General features: G+C 34.2%; 1 pseudogene; it reads right to left on the bottom strand.

Moving 5' to 3' along the window:
• Positions 1-4,087: 4,087 nt before the first annotated feature.
• Positions 4,088-18,356, bottom strand: part of LOC145130479 (shikimate kinase 3, chloroplastic-like) — a 44,610-nt pseudogene continuing 30,341 nt past the window's right edge.

The raw sequence follows: 18,356 nt of genomic DNA on the forward strand, positions 1-18,356 counted from the left end.
AACCAAATAGAGAGCTTAGTCACTCATGACACTAGAATAACAATCACAAAAGTCTAATTGCATAAAGAAACTACCAATAACTTGGGAAGATGAAAAGAAATGAGTCTTGAGCTTCAAAATCGCCTCCTCCTGGTCTCCAATGGTGTAAAATCGAAGTTATGGCTCCTAGATCTGATCCCCTAAGGTAATGGCAAGCCAAATGACCAAAATGCCCAAAATTGGGCAGTTGCGCGGGCACCCGCGCAAAGAAAATTCCACAGGCGCAAGTGCTGCTGGAATGCTATTGGTCCTTCATTCCTCCACTCCACCCTTCCACTACCAAAGATTCCTTTGGTCCCCTCCATATCCATGTGATTTAAACCAACCAATCATCATTTAGCTACAAAAATGGATGCTCCAAGCCCAAAAATAGAAGTTTATGACCCATCTTCGCAAGCCCAAAATATCCAAGTCTTCAACTCTTTAAGGCCCAAGTCTTCTTTTATGGATCCGCCAAGCCCAACAATGCCTCGAGAGCCCACTAAGCCAGTATCTAATCAAATCCACAATCGCGATAAGCTCCAAAAACCTGCAAAATACCTCATGCAACATAAAAAGCACCCGGTACGATCCATACTAAAGAAAATAAATAAAATACAATGCAATAATGATAAAAAGATCTAAAAATCTAAAATAAACTAATAAAAATAAGGAAATAAAATAAGCTATCAGATAGCGCTAAACCGGAAGAAGAACTTGAAGACAAAGAAGTCAGGGAGAAGGTGATTGGCACAATATATCATCTCGAATGCCACCATCTTGTTCACAGTGTTAGGAGTCAACATATTGATTCCACAACCATGTTTTTAGAGAAGTTCATCTTGAAAATCGGAAAGAGGAAGACGAAGTCCGACATCGAAAATCTTTAGGTAAACAATGACCTTCCCTAGAAGAGGCAACAAGATCATGTAATCAGGAGCAGGGAACTCTACACCGTCATCATTTCTTATTCTTTATGTTCTCATGGCTAATCATTCTGAAGTTGTACCTTCCGCCACTGAATTCGACAACCTTCATAGGGCTTATAGATGAAGAAGGAAGAAATAATAAATGAACGCGGAGGCAGGAAATTCAAAAACTCTGCCACTATGATGTAACCGACAGCATGACAAGCGGTCATGCCACCAAAGAAAATAAAGTGTCTGATACAAAATAACATGACATGTGTAAAGGCAGTTAGTCCAAAACATCATAGTTAGTTTACTACAAACGATACGGGTACTGGACTAGGGGACTTGATAACGTACCCTTTGGAGCAGGACAAGGGTCACGTTCCACCCATGCCAAGAGCTTTGTCCGGTCACAGGTGCGGCCGAGGACTCCTAGCAACAACCAACATAGGTAGCCCCGCGCCCACAAGCGTCCGCTGGACAGGGGAAGCTCGCACGAGACAAAGCTCCAACCGATACCTTCGCCTCATGAAAAACCTAACGACTCTAAACGACAAAGAGTAAGATCAGATCGTTACCACTTGGACCAATCACAAGCTTTGAAACGTCCAAGAGCACGATCTCCCAATTGTATGGAATGGCAGTGAGATCCTCGTATAAAAGGTCACACTCGTTTACCGAAGAGGTAAGCCATCCTCTTCCTTACTCCCTAAACACTCATTATCCCAAACAATTGACTTGACCGTCAGACCACTCTCTCGGGACCTCTTCCCGGAGAACGGTTGACAGATCTCTCTCTGTTTTGATCTTTTCATGTCTTCGTTAAAGAAACCACCTCCCAGAACCGGAGCCATAGAATTAGGTCGCATTAAATGGTGTGTGTGTGATCCCTCAGGATAGATCTCATAAGATCACTGTTATAGGATCAATATGTGAGAATCGACGAGATGAATAACTAAGGGTAAACTGTCTTAGAGATATCTATATTCTATGATATACTATTTGGCAACAGTTGGTTTTGAAGGATTATTATTTATGGATTATTATCATAGAAGTAGTAATAGTAGTGGCGGCGGTGGAGGTGGCAGTAACAGTGGCGGTGGTGGTGGCGGTGGTGGTGGTGGTCATCGTCGTCGTCGTCGTAGTAGTAGTAATAGTTGCAAAACATCTAATGTATGCTCAAGTATGTATACGTCCCTATATTATAAGGATGTTAGATAAATATCTAAACAACCTAATTAGGGATCATTAGAAAGCACCCAAATGGGTTTGGAGATACCTATAGAGAACAAAAGTCTATATGCTCAAAAATAGAAACTTAGATGATTTGGAGATCATTTGTATTAGGAATATGATTTTATTACATGCCAAAATGGTTACCGATCCATATCGGGATACATTAACATGCAATCATGATGAGCTATTTAATGAAATAGACGTCGGGATCATTAGAAAGCACCCAAATGGGTTTTGAGATACCTATAGAGAACAAAAGTCTATATGCTCAACAATAGAAAATTAGATGATTTGGAGATCATTTGTATTAGGAATCTGATTTTATTACATGCCAAAATGGTTACCGATCCATATCGGGATACATTAACATGTAATCATGATGAACTATTTAATGAAATAGACGTCGGTAACTTCTTCCATAATGGATGCATAATTTATAGCATGTTATGAGACATTAAATCAAGGAATATGGTTGTAGAATTTTGTCACGGGACTGCATATTATTGGTATTGAAAGACCACTAAAGTTGTGAAAATAAGTCAACAATGTTATATCCAACAACAGAAGTTCTATTAAGTCAAAACATATTGATATCAAGTTTCATTCTGTTAAAATAATAGTGCAAAATGGATATATATATATATATATATATATATATATATATATATATATATATATATATATATATATATATATATATATCACATATGAACAAACTCCATGATAGCAGATCTGCTCATAAATTGATTACCTCCCTAGGTATTTCATGAGCATACTATACACATTGGTGTGATATTTGGTTTTAGTAAGAGTTTCTTTTCGTGCTTTATGTTTTTTTTAAAACAATTATGTTTTTCTGTACAGAATTAAGAATTCGGTTATTCCATTATTAGTTGCACTTATTTGAAGTTTGATCTAACTAAAGAGGAACTCGTTGGAAATCTATTTTTATTTTAAAGCCACATATCATGTTTAATCTATGTCGTTAGTTATATATTTATATGCGACCATTGATGAGTTTAGTTATGTAAATTGTAACGAAGACCGTTTGTTTAAGGGTACCAATACTATGATAACATACAATATAGCGCTTATATGGCTATATGTACATTTATATATGCGTGGTCCATTGGGAGGTTATTAGATAATTATGGGATCACTTCATAAATATGTATATTGTTATCATTAAATCCGGTTATTATGGTTAAAATATAACTTGTTGTTGGACCGATTTATACGATATATTCACTTACCTTTTATGGGTTGGGTTCTCGATTTGACGCAAGATTATCTATATCCCTTCCATCTCTCACATTAGAGTATATCTCCATTTATATATATATATATATATATATATATATATATATATATATATATATATATATATATATATATATATATATATATATACATGTGATGAGGAACACATAAAGATATACAAAATACACATATAAATTCGTTTAGAGTTTGTTGAGGGATTTTAGAGAGAGTTCTTGTGATCAACTGGAAACTCATTCCATTCTCCAGATCCGAACATCTCTATATATAGAAGCGGGTATGTAATCGTTCTTTTATATTTAAGTATTCTTTTAAATAGATTCGAAAATAAAGATCCACAGTTATGCTTCCATGTTTTATGGTTTGGTTATGAAAATAACCAACATCAAATACTACAAGTTTTATTGTGACAATGCACATTGTTCTAACAACCGCACACTTGCCACTACCCAGTCAATAAAGGAGATACAACACAATTTTAAACTTTCATAAATGATAATTTAAGATGTGTCCCAAAGAAAACCTAGGTCAGCGAGTTTATGGAAATAGTATAGAATCTATTAGTATTATTCACATTGTTACAAAAAATTAATGAGAACATTTCCATCGTCTAGCATTTGAGCTTAATTGCAAAAGAGAATACATCAATCACACAACATCTGTAAATAACTTTCAATTTGTACAAGCACCTGCCAAATTATCCGAAAATGAGAAAGAGAAAACTTGTGCAATTTTAACAAACAACATAAGCCATCGAACATAGAAACATATATTTGATGTCGAGCATTAAGATAAGTTTTGTTAGATATTACATGTTTGAACATTGCAAAACTAAATCCGTTACTTCCATCAAATATTCAACCAACTCCACCATATTGCTATTATAGCACGAATATATAAGTTAATGTATATTTTCTATTCTTATAATCAGTTTAAGAAAATAATGATTTTGATGGAAAAATATAGTCAATATATTTAATTAGACCGGAACATTGTACTTCATCAAATCCCATGAAAGTCATAATGTTTTTATATTGGGATTTCTAATATAATAACAGTCAACAAAGGATCTAATGATGAAAATAAGATTTTTTTTCTTTTTCTTTTTGACCTAAGCCTAAACCAAATCCGAATGGCTTGATTTTTTTAGCCATTGGAAACCATTTATATGGTTTTATTTCTATTTCATGATGTTGGATAGTAAGAGCAATGATTGAAATTTATAAGATAATTTGGGACGACAAAATACATGAAAACTGATAAGAATAGACAAAAAGGGGAATGAGAGAAAGACACTTGAAAGCAAGTTTTGACAATTAAATACTAGTTTGAAACCTCACATTAAATTTGTAAGTGGTAGAAAAAAGCTTTTGACATAATGTAAGTGATTTAGTTGAAAAATAGAATAAACGAATTGTCTTGATAAATAATTTTAGGAAATGGAAATACAAATTGTAACCAACATTGTATTCCATGAAATAACTAAACGTAGTGAGATTAATATTTATTTTATTAGAGAAAACTTATGAAGGTAACTTAAAAAACTAACTAAGATTGATTATGTTGTTGCACGTTATTTTGGTCGTAAGATTGATATTATTTTGGTCGTAAGATTGGTATTAGTTTACAGAATTTTATGTGAATTAATACCAATCTTACGACCAAAATAATGTGCAACCGCATAATCAATCATAGTTTTTTGTTTTTTGTTTTTGCTCATTTCTGTATTGTTTCCAGTCCATGTTGGTTTTGATTTTCTTTAATGCATTTTGCTTAAAAAAAAAATACAGAAGTTTACAAACCTAACCTAAATTTTTGGCTTCTGAAATACTAAAACATTCAAAACCTTGTACTTTAAAAATAGTTTGGTTTTTCGGCCATTTTGTTTGAGGTGGGTTTATATATATATATATATATATATATATATATATATATATATATATATATATATATATATAGAGAGAGAGAGAGAGAGAGATATGCGTTCTATCGAAGTTGATATTGAAAATTACTAATAAGCTCTAGCAAATTTTCTTTTACCAAATTAATTAACCAAAACAAGAAAATTAATTGAAAACTACTAATCTTAACTTTTTACTAACTTAGTTTGTTACAAACTGTTGATTAAATAAGAAAAATATGTTGAGAGAGAGAGAGAGAGAGAGAGAGAGAGAGAGAGAGAGAGAGAGAGAGAGAGAGAGACCTCTATCACAATTTGAGTAGGAGTAATATTGCATATATTGCGATGCCCCAACTTGACTGCAATATCTATACAAGTATAAAAGAGAGTTTAAATGAATAGAGAGTTTATATGGATAAACAAAATGATATAAGAGTGTATCAACTATGATCAAAATGATATAAGAGTGTCTAAGTATGATGTTTGTAAACAAGGTCCGTAATTTTAAAAAAGCACTCCATGAAAGCAACCCCATAGGCGCAGCCAAATTCATGATGAAATGTCACGAAGGGGTTTATTGCAACGAATTGGTCTATATAATTCACAATACATATTCTTTGTACTACAATTTGTTTCCTATTTAATTTCACTTCCTTCTTTTCATATTAGAATTTCAATTTGCACCTCTCCTTTTGTTAGTTTGTTAGAAAAACATAATAAAAAATGAATATTATTTTTAAGCAATCACACCATCAAAAGACTAATTAATACCAATATTAATACCTCTCATTTTTGTTTTATGATTTTTTATAAAATTTATGGATTAAATTAAGAAACAAAATGAATGGAACTACACTAGACACTTGTACTAGAAAACCGCCAATTTTCCTACGAAACTTTTTGACGGAAATAATTATGTAGGAAAAACAAAGAGTTTATTGATAGATTTCCAACAAGCATAAAAAAACCCTAATTTAACGCCAATTTGCAACAAACTAGCAACACTAATAAATTCGTCGGAAATTCGTTGAATGCTACCGATGTAATATAATGAAATGCTACCGATGTAATATAATGAAAATATTTTTCAAAAGATTATTATTCATCAAAAATCAGTCGGCAAATAAAGATGAAAACATTAAAAAATAACGTATTATTTATAATCCGTTTACGTTTGTGCATATGTATGGATTTGTATGTGTATGTGTATGTGTATATGTATGTATTCCGCAAGAATAAACCAAGAAACTAAAAGATTTGTTGGTATTCTGTCGGAAATAGTTAAACATGAATTCTTGTTAGTTATTTGTTGGTAGTAAAATATAATATAACGTTTACCAATTATCTGTAGAAAATAGTCAAACCTGAAATTTTCAGAAGTGCGTTGGTAATTACCCATGCCTTGTAGGCCGAAGGATATTTTTTGTCCGATTCTTGTCGATAATGGCCACTTTGGGCGGAAATGGTCATTTTTCTAACATTCCCATCTATAAATCTTTAAAATGTTGATGTATAATAGTATATAGGTTTATAAAGAATATTCTTGGTGATATGTGCAAAAAGTGAAAAGGTGATGTGGCATTTATGGACCTCTAAACATTGGAGATGTTCTAAGATAAAAAGCATGGTCTACGTACTTTCCAAGGAAACTCTTGCATGGGCCTTGGTGTATGCTTCACTCCTTTCTTTCCAAAGCATAGATAGTTGCTTGAAAATCTACATATATCGCAACAATTGAGTATCATATAACATCTATACATACATAAATATATACATTTGCATCCGCATAACATAAATATGAATCCTCGAGGGCCGGCCTAATAGTGGGTAAGCTAGGGACCGACCAGGGTCCCACAACATCTGTGGGCCCAACTCTATATCCATTAGTATGTTTATATATAGGCCCAAACATCCCTTATATGTATTATTATACTAGCCATTACTCCAATATAATAAATAAATGTAATCCTAGGTAATACTATCTACGTCAGTGCAACGTCACTAATATTTTAATTATGTTCCATCAGCTTTGCAATGACTACTCACATCAGTACAATAACACCAATCTTTTAAAAGTGGTCCCCATTTCCACATCAACAATTACTTTACATATATATATATATATATATATATATATATATATATATATATATGTGTGTGTGTGTGTGTTTTCACGTATGTAATTCTAATTACCAAGACCATCTACATCAGTGCAACATCACTAATTTCAATTATGTCATATTAGCTTTGCAATGACTACTCACATCAATACAATAACACCCATCTTTCCAAAGTGGTCCCCACTGCCACATCAATAATTACTTTATATATATATATATATATATATATATATATATATATATAATAAATAACTATAAATTTAATTATTATAATATTAACATTTTATTTAAAATGGTCCCACTAAAAATTAAGAAAATGTTTTATATATCTTAAAATATATATTTGTGTGTAGACATTAGAAATAATATGGATATATAATAAAAAAGAATAAGCCCGCGGTTTGCAAGCTTTTCTAAACTTGCAAGATCAAATCCTAGGTGACAATGAAAACTCATTTGCAAGACCATCTGGATGGTCTAAGGCAGCTTCCATCTTTGACAGAAACACGGTTCCAACACATGGCTATGCCTTCGTTTTTACTAAATTTAATTTTGTTGATATTTATGCATATTTAAAAAAACTAAATACATAAGTTGTAGTTTACTTGGTAGAACTATAAAACATTATTTCTATTCTATCCACGTCAAGTGCAAAATCTTTATTAAAATTTAACTTTATTTTATATATATAAGCATATTTAAAAAATAATTAAACAGCCATACCTAGAAAGCAGTTTAAAGCACCTCCCTTTTTCTATGTTAAAAAAAATACCAAAGGAAGGCGTGTGTATGAAGCAATTTTACATAAAAAACTGAAATTTGTAAAATGACTTATGACCATGACTTCTGAAGAGAGGGGTTCTGCGTAAGCCTTAAACCTCTGAGTAATCGGACACGTGAGAAAAAAAAAAAAAAAAAAAATCCCGCTGGTTTACTTTTTCCGCAGAAGATGTCTCTACGGAAATGCATATGGCTTTGCGGAACTATGAAACCTCTGAGGATGTTTAACAAAAAAAAACAGTTTTTTTTTTTTTTTTTTTTTTAAGGCTAATTCCGGAGAGGGCACTATGGATCCGCAGAAAGGCCTCTGTGGATTTGTTCTTCGTCCAAACAACTTTGAAAAACTGTTCTTCTTTTGAAAATGACCAAATTCCGGATTTTCTAGCTGTTTACTCACCATATTCGTTCCTATTTCTTCGAGATTCGATCGATCGTTTCTTTCCCGTTTCTCGTCTTCGCTCTGCAGCAAACCTCCCCCAAACTCTTCCTCCTTCCGCAGCCAACACTAAAAACCCGGTTTTGTGTTTGGTGATTTTACAAAAATACCCCTGCCACCTCATTTCCTCAGTGCTATTTTCAGGTTCCTCATAGGTTTAAGGCCTCCGCAGAGCCTCTCTCTGCGGAAGTGTTGGTCATTTTACAAATTTCAGTTTTTTATGGTTAATTGCTTCATACATACCCTTTTGTTTGGTCATTTGATGAATTTTCTCAAAAAAAAAAAAAAAAAAAAAAAACTTCAAACATCATGGTTTCGTATAAATATGGTTTTATATGAACATATAAGCATTTTAAAGAACTAACAAATAACAAAACCATGTTTTTATATGTATATATAAATATATTAAAGAAAAACAACAAATATTTGTTAGAGGTTTTATATTTTATATAAGTGTTCACATTAATAATTTTGTAGTCTGCTTTAAAAACTTAAAGACCTTGCATCTTAACAATAACATAAAAAAATGTAAGTTAAATTTATTAACTTGTTTATATATAAATTTGTTTCTTATAAAAAAATTGTATCTGATCCATATTAACAAAAAAATTATATTAAATTTAGTTCAAAATTTAAAGGTCACATGAGGATTTTGTATATTAAAAGGTTTTTTATTTTGTTTTTGCTCCGTGTCCAAATATCTAGCAAAGAGAAAAATACCACCTTTACATATGCTTCTCCAGATTCATCATGCAAAAGTGGGCGAGATGCAGTTCCTACAGAAACTATTCGTAGTGCCAGTGTTTCCAATGGTACATCTAGAAATATAGTAACACCCTTCTGCATATATTTCCTGATAAAAAACGCAAACAATATAATTACCAAATTAGCAACACAGTTTGCTGACAATTTATATATATATATATATATATATATATATATATATATATATATATATATATATATATATATATATATATATATATACACATGCGCTAGATGTATATATACCAGTTGATAGGCTGAACAACAGCACCTCCACCCGTGGAAATCACCGATCCATGCATCGATGACAGCTTCCTCAACACCTCAGTCTTAATGAATTAAAGTACCAAGGAATTATAAAACAAAAAGTATGATCATCAGTGCGAATACATTAATGGAAAAAAAAAACAGTTTTTCAAGGTCCGAAAAAATTAATAAATTTAGAGCTACTTAACCTCCTTCTCTCTAAAGAATTTCTCGCCATGCAATTTGAAGATGTCAGCAACTGCGATTCCCCCAACAACCTCCTCTATTAGTTTGTCACTGCACGCATTACTCAAAATAAAACGTGAAAAGGGATGACATTTGGGAACGAGCTTTAACTTTAAAGTGATTAATGTAATCAGAAGTCTTGTCGACACAAACCTGTCGACAAAAGAATAGCCAAGAATTTCAGATAGGATTTGGCCAACTGTTGTTTATCATTCCTGAATTCATATTGTAAAGTTATGAACATTGAGTTTATAAATTTTCTATGCATTTTGAACAAAGACAATATTAGCTGGAACTCACCAACAAGATATATACACCTTCCATCTAGATATGGTCCAATCTTCTCTAACTTGTTCTGCCATTTGAACAACATAAACTTAATTACATTGCCAATGTAATTCATTTTTCGAAACAAAAAGAATACAAAAAAAAACGCTAAGATATAAGATATTAGATACCTTTATCATCAAATCTTCCTCAACACTAAAACATTCAAATTGGAAAGCTGAAGCTACAAGAGTTTAAATGTCAGAATTGGTTAATTACTTATAAATGCATGCAACACCCTTCATATATAGTTTCACATTAAATGGTAACCAATTAAGTTTAGCTTTCAAACATTCTCAAAATAGGATGTGAATACTTGACATGCATGCATACTTGTATAGAAGAGAGAAGTTATTGACATAATGACATGCATCTTTCACTAAATTCGAGGCATGTCTTTACAACTTGCATATACAATAAACCATATAGGGTTAACTGATCTTGAGTACGTATTTCTTGTAGTCTAATATTTAGCATACAATATTTGTTTTCATCTTGTGATCATTAAACTAGAAAGTATATACCCGAAGATTGCTGAGGAGAACATAAAGCTTTCGTTTCTGGTGATCCATGTCCAAACGCTGCATTTATAGGCCACAAGTGATTCCGATTAAGCATATGAATCCTTTGAAATAGCCTGTAGTTTGTACAAATCCTCAAGGAATTGTTCAGTTTCAGAAATTTTCTTATATGAACACTTACATGTTGTAAAGTTTAGGCTCCTAGAGATTTCGGCTTCCATTCTTTCAGTGATCAAAACAATCAAGATTGGCTTGAGTTTTTTGCATCAAACGCGCGTCAATGGAAGACCTTAGATATATTATTCATGTCAGAACAATAATCAGATAAGTTTGCCTGAATAAATATATTATTAACAAAATCATTCATCTTCTTCATGCATGGAATATTTTATATAGAACTAAACAGCAAAAATGTTGGATAAATCATGAATCGGTATGGTACTATATTGATATCATTAACTTTAATAATTATTTTCAAAAAAACATGGTGAGCACATTTAACACAAAGTTGTAAAGGATATGGAATATAAATAGTAAAACAAGCAACAGACATTAGAGACAAAGAGAGAAATTGTATAGATTAGAACCTGATTGGAGCTTTGAGGTACTGATAATGGATGGAAGCGAACTCAAAATATATTAATTTTACGTAGCGATATTACGTGTTTAATTTAATTACGGGAGTTTGAAGAGTTATGAGTTGTACCACAAATCCTCCCACCAAAAATATCACTAATCGACCCAATTTGGTATGAGTTTAATGCTTCGAAACCATGATTAAGACTTAAAAGTATCCACTATGATACGTTCTTTAGAATTTCATTTCCATGAAAAATGAAAAAATTGTAGGATTGAGGTTTATATGACATCTCATTCTCCATGAATTACAATAAAGTGGCCCCACCACTTATCAAATAAGATTTATATTTTTATTTCAAACCCTTTTAATTATATACGTACGGTACATATTTTACATCCTTTTTTTTAATATATCATGAATACATGCTAGAATATAAATAATAATTGAAAAAATACATCATTAAAAAATGCTAACTAATACCTTCAAAATGAGATCAATGTTGAATATGTTTTGACAATTTTTCATTATGATTTTATTTTTAGTTTATTAAAAAACCAATAGGGAAAATGACACATTAGCCTTACTATGTATTTTGACTTTGCCAATTCAGTTTCTGAAGTTTTTTTTCAAGCTTTTAAAGGGAACAAATTGTTTTTTTTCGGGTCGATTTGGTCTTTTTGTAAGAATTGAAGGGGTCAGCCGGTTACCCCTTTGTCACATAGACTTTGACTTTGAAATCTCCCACCTCTTTTGACCTGACCCATCGTTTCTCCTCCAAACCCATGACTCGATTCACCCCTTCCACCACTTGTGTCTTCTTCTTTTTTCTTCCTCCTCCCTCCTTATACCATATGAAGTGTAACTTTCTTCCTCACCCATATCATAATTTTTTCCCTAATTAACAACACAATTTCTTAATTACAGTTAACGGTTACCAAAATATCACAAAAACCCAACATTGAAACGAAATCTTACCTGGAAAATCCACTAAGTTGAGAAGTGTCATTGATCAAGAAAATCAAAGTCGGACACCCTTTGATTTCAAGATTTGAAGCGCCAAACAGAATGTTGTTGTTTTTATATGTAACAAACTGTTATTTCAAACCTATGTAATAATGTAGGTCAATTTTTAGTTCTTTTTAAATAATAAAGAGAAATTTTAGCATAGTGTATATATTTACATAATTGACCCTCAAAAATAAATTGTTAAACAATCTCGATTGGGATGAACAAAGTGGTAGAGATTGTAACAAGGTTTCCAAAAACATAAAGAACACTAAAATCCGAGTTATAACGAAGAAGTTATGACCAATCGAAGATCCGCGACAAAACCGGCAAAACACTGTTCAGTGTAAAAACTGAAATTTCAATAAAAGGCTTTTTAACCTTAACATTCTAAATGAAAGTTGTAGTTTATGTTAAACCGAGAACTTTCATAAAAAGAACGTCAAATCTGACTTCGTATGAACAAGTTATGATTTTTCTAAGTTTCAGTATAGCAGTGTACACCTAAAAACTCGAAATAATGATCGAGTGATTTTTAGCCGACACAACCTAAACGAGAATTGAAGGTCTCGTCAATAGTAGTACAACGGTAAAAAGACATACAAAAACGGACGTCGGATGAAAAAGTTATGAATTTTTAACGGATTTCCTGTCCCGTTCTGTTAAAAATAATAATATTAAAAATAAAGTCAAAATTAGTCGACGAAGTCTAAACAAAAGTCGTAAAGTATAATTTTACCTACGCGTGCATATAAAGAACGTCGAAAATGGAGCTCGTATTCGAAAGTTATGATTTTCGCAAGTTTTTGGCACAAAAATCGAGAAATGTTGAAAACCAGGAATTTTCGCATGGCTGACCTTCGGCCACGTCACCTCGCATGCGAGGCTTCCCCGTGTCCGCTACGTGTCGTCTGCTGATTGGACCGAAGTCTCGTGTGGCGCCTTCTGATTCGACTAAGGCCGCGGTCCACTTACCTTCCGACACCCTCGCAGGACACACCCCTCGGACACCCCTCGGGTACTCGTGGCACCTCCTCATTGGACCGAAGTTCGGTCCACTCCGAAGCCAACATCTCCGAGTCACCTGTCCGAAGCGAGCCTCTTCCCTTCGCCACCTGTCCGAACACGCGGCATCCTTCCCCAGCTTCGGATCCGAGGCTTCGGCCTATATAACCCATGCGAGACCTTCCGGATTTTTACACATTTTCACCCCATTTTCCATATATTTTCACTTCTTTCACTTCCACAAACTCATATACAACCCCTAAAGCCCCGATATCATATCTCAAACCCTAAGCAAACCTCGAAGCCCCGAAATTCTCGAGAAGTTAACCTTTCTCCAGTCGAAACTCTGCCCGATTAAAGTCGGTTTTTCGTCAAATAAACTCCTTTCCGGGAAACGAAACGCTGTCCAAATCACCACCTATCAAGTGAGTTCATAACCCCGTATTTTCATAATTTCTACTATTTTAAGGGGGGGGGGGGGGGAATACAAGCATAACACAAGAACTTTGTGTTATAAAATCATGATTTCAAATCATGATAAAACGACATTAAATCATCAAAATATACTCAAAACTTTAAACTCTTTTGTAAACTTATATTTTTCCCCAAAAATTCATATTTGTATATATATATATATATATATATATATATATATATATATATATATAAGATTTAAAAGGCTTAGGACTGACAACTCATTATGGGTCCTTTTCGTTGTTTGGATGTGGGCTTATAGTACCGGTTATTTGACCGAGTGTCGTTTAAATTTTACTTATATATAGAATTGTATATGTATATAAATATAAAAGTTATTTCATCAGTTTAACTACCTTTGTAACATGTTGAGCAAGGGGTTACATACAAAAATAGTTAAATACCGATTCAGAAAGTACATATAAATTATAATAGGTATAATTTATGATACATAGAACAATAATTCATGATTCAAGTATACTAGGATACACTGTTTTACAAGAAACTAGGGTTTTGATTCAAAACAAATCAAGGGTTTACAACTGTCAAATACATGTTCGGAATACTAATTCAAGAACATACTATCAATCGTTTATTTCAGAATGATTGGGTTTTCATGACTAATATACATGTAACGTTTATATGCTTTTTATGAGTCATTCAATTCAGGTTGTTTAATTCATTTAGACAACCAAGGTAAAGTCCTGACATTATAACCAGAATCTCCAGCCAGGGGATCGAAACAAGTTGTGTGTAGATCTATGTTGGGATTGACAACTCCACACTCATACTGCTAGCTACAGTCAGGCATACACGCCAATGAGTGACAATTGTTATCAACAGTTTAAACGCCTACAAGCGTTTGTTTCAGGCCATCCAGTCATAGTATGGTTATAAGAACTCATTAAAAAGATATTAACAGTACGTTAGTGTATAATCAATTAAACGAAAGTACACCTTCAAAGTACTAGTTTACAGAATACAAACTACAATGGTTCAATACAGTTTTCAATAACAGCTGGTGAAGCCAGGCACACTCTCAGTTACAAGTTTTACAAATACAGAACATTGGTTTACAAATAGAACAGTTTTATGGGAATAAAACTACTTTTCATATACAACAGAAAATATAGGATTTTCTGGAACATTTTACATATGCAAGATACAGAGACACCTTTTTAAACATAAACACTTATGCACTCACTCAACTTTATGTTGATACTCCCTTTTCAAATTACTTGTATTCTCAGGGAAACAATAAACAGGTACTCACCGAGCTTTTTGAGAAGATGGAGCTACTTTGAGTCATATCTTTTTCTTTTGTATAATTATTTTGGTTTCAATATACAATGATTGAACACATGTAAATACTTATACTTTCTAAATACAATGGTTTTTTGTACTTTGATTACTATGATGCATGTGTTGTGATACTACAAATAAAGTCCTCCACCCCCGGACGTTTCCGCCGTCTGGTTTGGGGGTGTGACAGATTGGTATCAGAGCATTGTTTATAGTGAACTCAGTATAGCAATCCATAAAAGATATACAAACTATAAATACATCGGGGCTAAGAGCTCTAACTACAAGTATACTTTTTAAGAATTATAAGTATTTTTACAAGAAGTATACTAACACTCATACCTACAAGTACAGTATCACAGTCATAAGAACTTAAAAGTATTTGGATGTTGAACACTATAGTCAAACCTGGGCAATTATGTACTCATATCTAGAATTAATATAGCATGATCAACTATATTGATTTGAGATATGACCAACATGTGTTTGGGAGTGATAGTAGTGTTGCGACATGTCTAAAACTTACCCTACATATTCAGAAGAACTATAGAACAGAACACAAAGATTAAAATACTACGGAGAGTATTTTACTAACCTTACTTCTAATACAGAACCTATGGCTAAACACAATTTACCTGGGGACCCCTACAATCCACAAAATACAGGCTGGATCTCAAACTCAGATGAAGAACCCTATGAAGACAGCGAATCAAGTGGTACGGATACGGAGCCACAAGTCTGCAACCCTGGGGAGCCTCCCCTGAGACAAGATGAAGCAGAACCCATACCCGAGTGGGGCCAATATATAAACCATTGGAGTCGACAAGACGGCCAACGCCCTCCCTACGGAATGGCACGAGGTTTCTATAACGTCTCTAGAGGAGGAACAGCCGATGGAGCTCTTCCAGTTATAGTAAACCGAATAGCCCGGCAAGTCGATCAATCAAGGATGTCGATCAATCGAATCCTATAAGTGAATACGGTTGCGCAGGCTAACACTGCAGATATCCTTCGTATTGATAAAATGTAGGATGACACCCAGCACCATACAGAATCCCTTCAGAGGCAAGTCTATGCTGCTCAATCAGAGATAAGAGAATTAAGAGAGTATCAAGCTGCCCAAGAAAGGCGCTGGAAGACGCAGGATGAAGCAGGACCCAGCAATCGTCGTAGCAACCGTCGTAGCAACCGTCGCAAGTAGTGTTTACACTACTTCTACTTTCTAGTTTGAGATACTGAATGTATAGACTACTTTTCACGATATGTACAAAACCGAGTATCAATTAAACAATAAGCACTTTACTTCAACAAGAGTTATTACAATTTTCATAAACATCCTATTCCCAAGTTTTGGATCACATAAATGTTCTAGTGTTATTTTTCATGCTTTCAATACGACCGCAAAAATTTTATTTTCGGTAGGTCGGTTTGATGTCGACACTTTCTCAGTATTGTGGTATATTATAGACCTGCTTTAAGGTCAAGTTTTCCGGACCTTATGTATTTAATATACCAATACCATCGACATGTACATTCATACTCTTTGAAAAATAACCATTCAATTTCATATTATCCTGTTTCAAGTTGTACTTGCAGTGGATTCATGTTGAATTAAGTGTTTAGTTCAGAGATATCAAATTCATATTTATTCTTGATATTTCACTATCTTTTTATCTATTGACTTTTATAGCAAAAGATGCCTCCTCGTAGAAATCCAAGACATGTCAATGAAGCACCGACGCCACCATCACCTCCTCAATTCGACCCCGCTATGTTCCAAGCGGCGGTCATGGTAGCTGTAGCTGCTGCCATGTCTCATATCAATACTCTTGGTGCTAATGGGTCGAGAGCTGGTGCACGTCCTTCTAACCATGGCGAGGGTCATGAGCACTCGTGAGAGTGCACTTATAAAGACTTCTCGAACGCCAAACCCAGGACCTTTAATGGAACTGGGGGTGTGATGGTTTTAAGGCAATGGATTGAAAAGACAGAAGCAATCTTTGAAATTTGCTCCTGTTCGGAGGGTAGCAAAGTTAAATTTGCTGTCTGTACTTTTTCAGATAGGGCCCTAACATGGTGGAATGACCATGTTAAGTCACTGACTTTGATAGTGGCTAATTCGATGAACTGGGAGAACTTAAAAGCCATGATGATGCGGGAATACTGTCCGCGCGGGGAAATTCAAAAACTTGAACAAGAGCTCTGGGGTCTTACCATGGCCGGTGCAGACATAACAACTTACACGAATCGAGTCTGTGACTTGGCGATTCTGTGTCCTGAAATGGTTGCTCTGGAGAGCAAAAAGATTGAAAGGTATATTTGGGGACTGTCGTCCCAGATACAAGCAAGTGTCATTGCTTCTAGGCCTGTCACCTTTAACAGTGCCAAGGAATTGGCACAGTCACTTATTGACCACGGAAATCGTCAAAATTTTGTGGTTATTGCTCCAGAACAACCTAAGGAGAACAAGAAGAAGAAGAAGAAGAAGGGTTGGAACAAGAGGAAGGGCAAATCTCCTCTGGAACCTTAAAAGAAGCAACAAGTAGTGGCAGTCCATGCCGCTACTATAACTGCTACCATACCTACCACTGTATCTGCTGCTGTCCCTAATAACCTTGAACCAACTAAGCCCTATGCTGGTAACCTCCCTAAATGCAACAAGTGCAATTTTCACCACAATGGAAATTGCCAAGAAATGCAGTGTCGTAACTGCAACAGGAAAGGGCATACTGCCCGATTCTGTAGAATACCACCTCAACCACTTAACCAAGTACCTGCCGCTGGAGTAGGCCGAGCATGCTACCAATGCGGTGATGTGGGGCATTTCAAGAAAGATTGTCCAAAAGCTGGAAATGCCGGTTGAGTTGGGAGGATTCTAGCACTGGGTCATGAAGAAACGGTGGCAGACCCTGCAGTGGTCACGGGTACGTTCCTTCTCAACAATACTTATGCATGCATTCTATTTGATTGTGGTGCTGAGAGGAGCTTCGTGAGCCATAATTTTAAACATCTACTAAATCAAAACTCCCAACCACTAAATGAAACTTTCACAGTAGAATTGGCTAACGGGAAATCCGAATCCACCAACGATATATACATAGGATGTATCTGTTGGGTTATAAGCATTCCAACACTCCTAAGTGTACATGCAACCCTAAATACCTTGGATCTATGTTTTCTCTATTATACATACAATTATGAACATC

This window comes from Lactuca virosa, chromosome 8 (genome assembly GCF_052849685.1).
Source record: "Lactuca virosa cultivar CGN04683 chromosome 8, Lactuca_virosa_CGN04683_v6, whole genome shotgun sequence".
In the NCBI taxonomy this organism is placed as follows: Eukaryota; Viridiplantae; Streptophyta; class Magnoliopsida; order Asterales; family Asteraceae; genus Lactuca; species Lactuca virosa.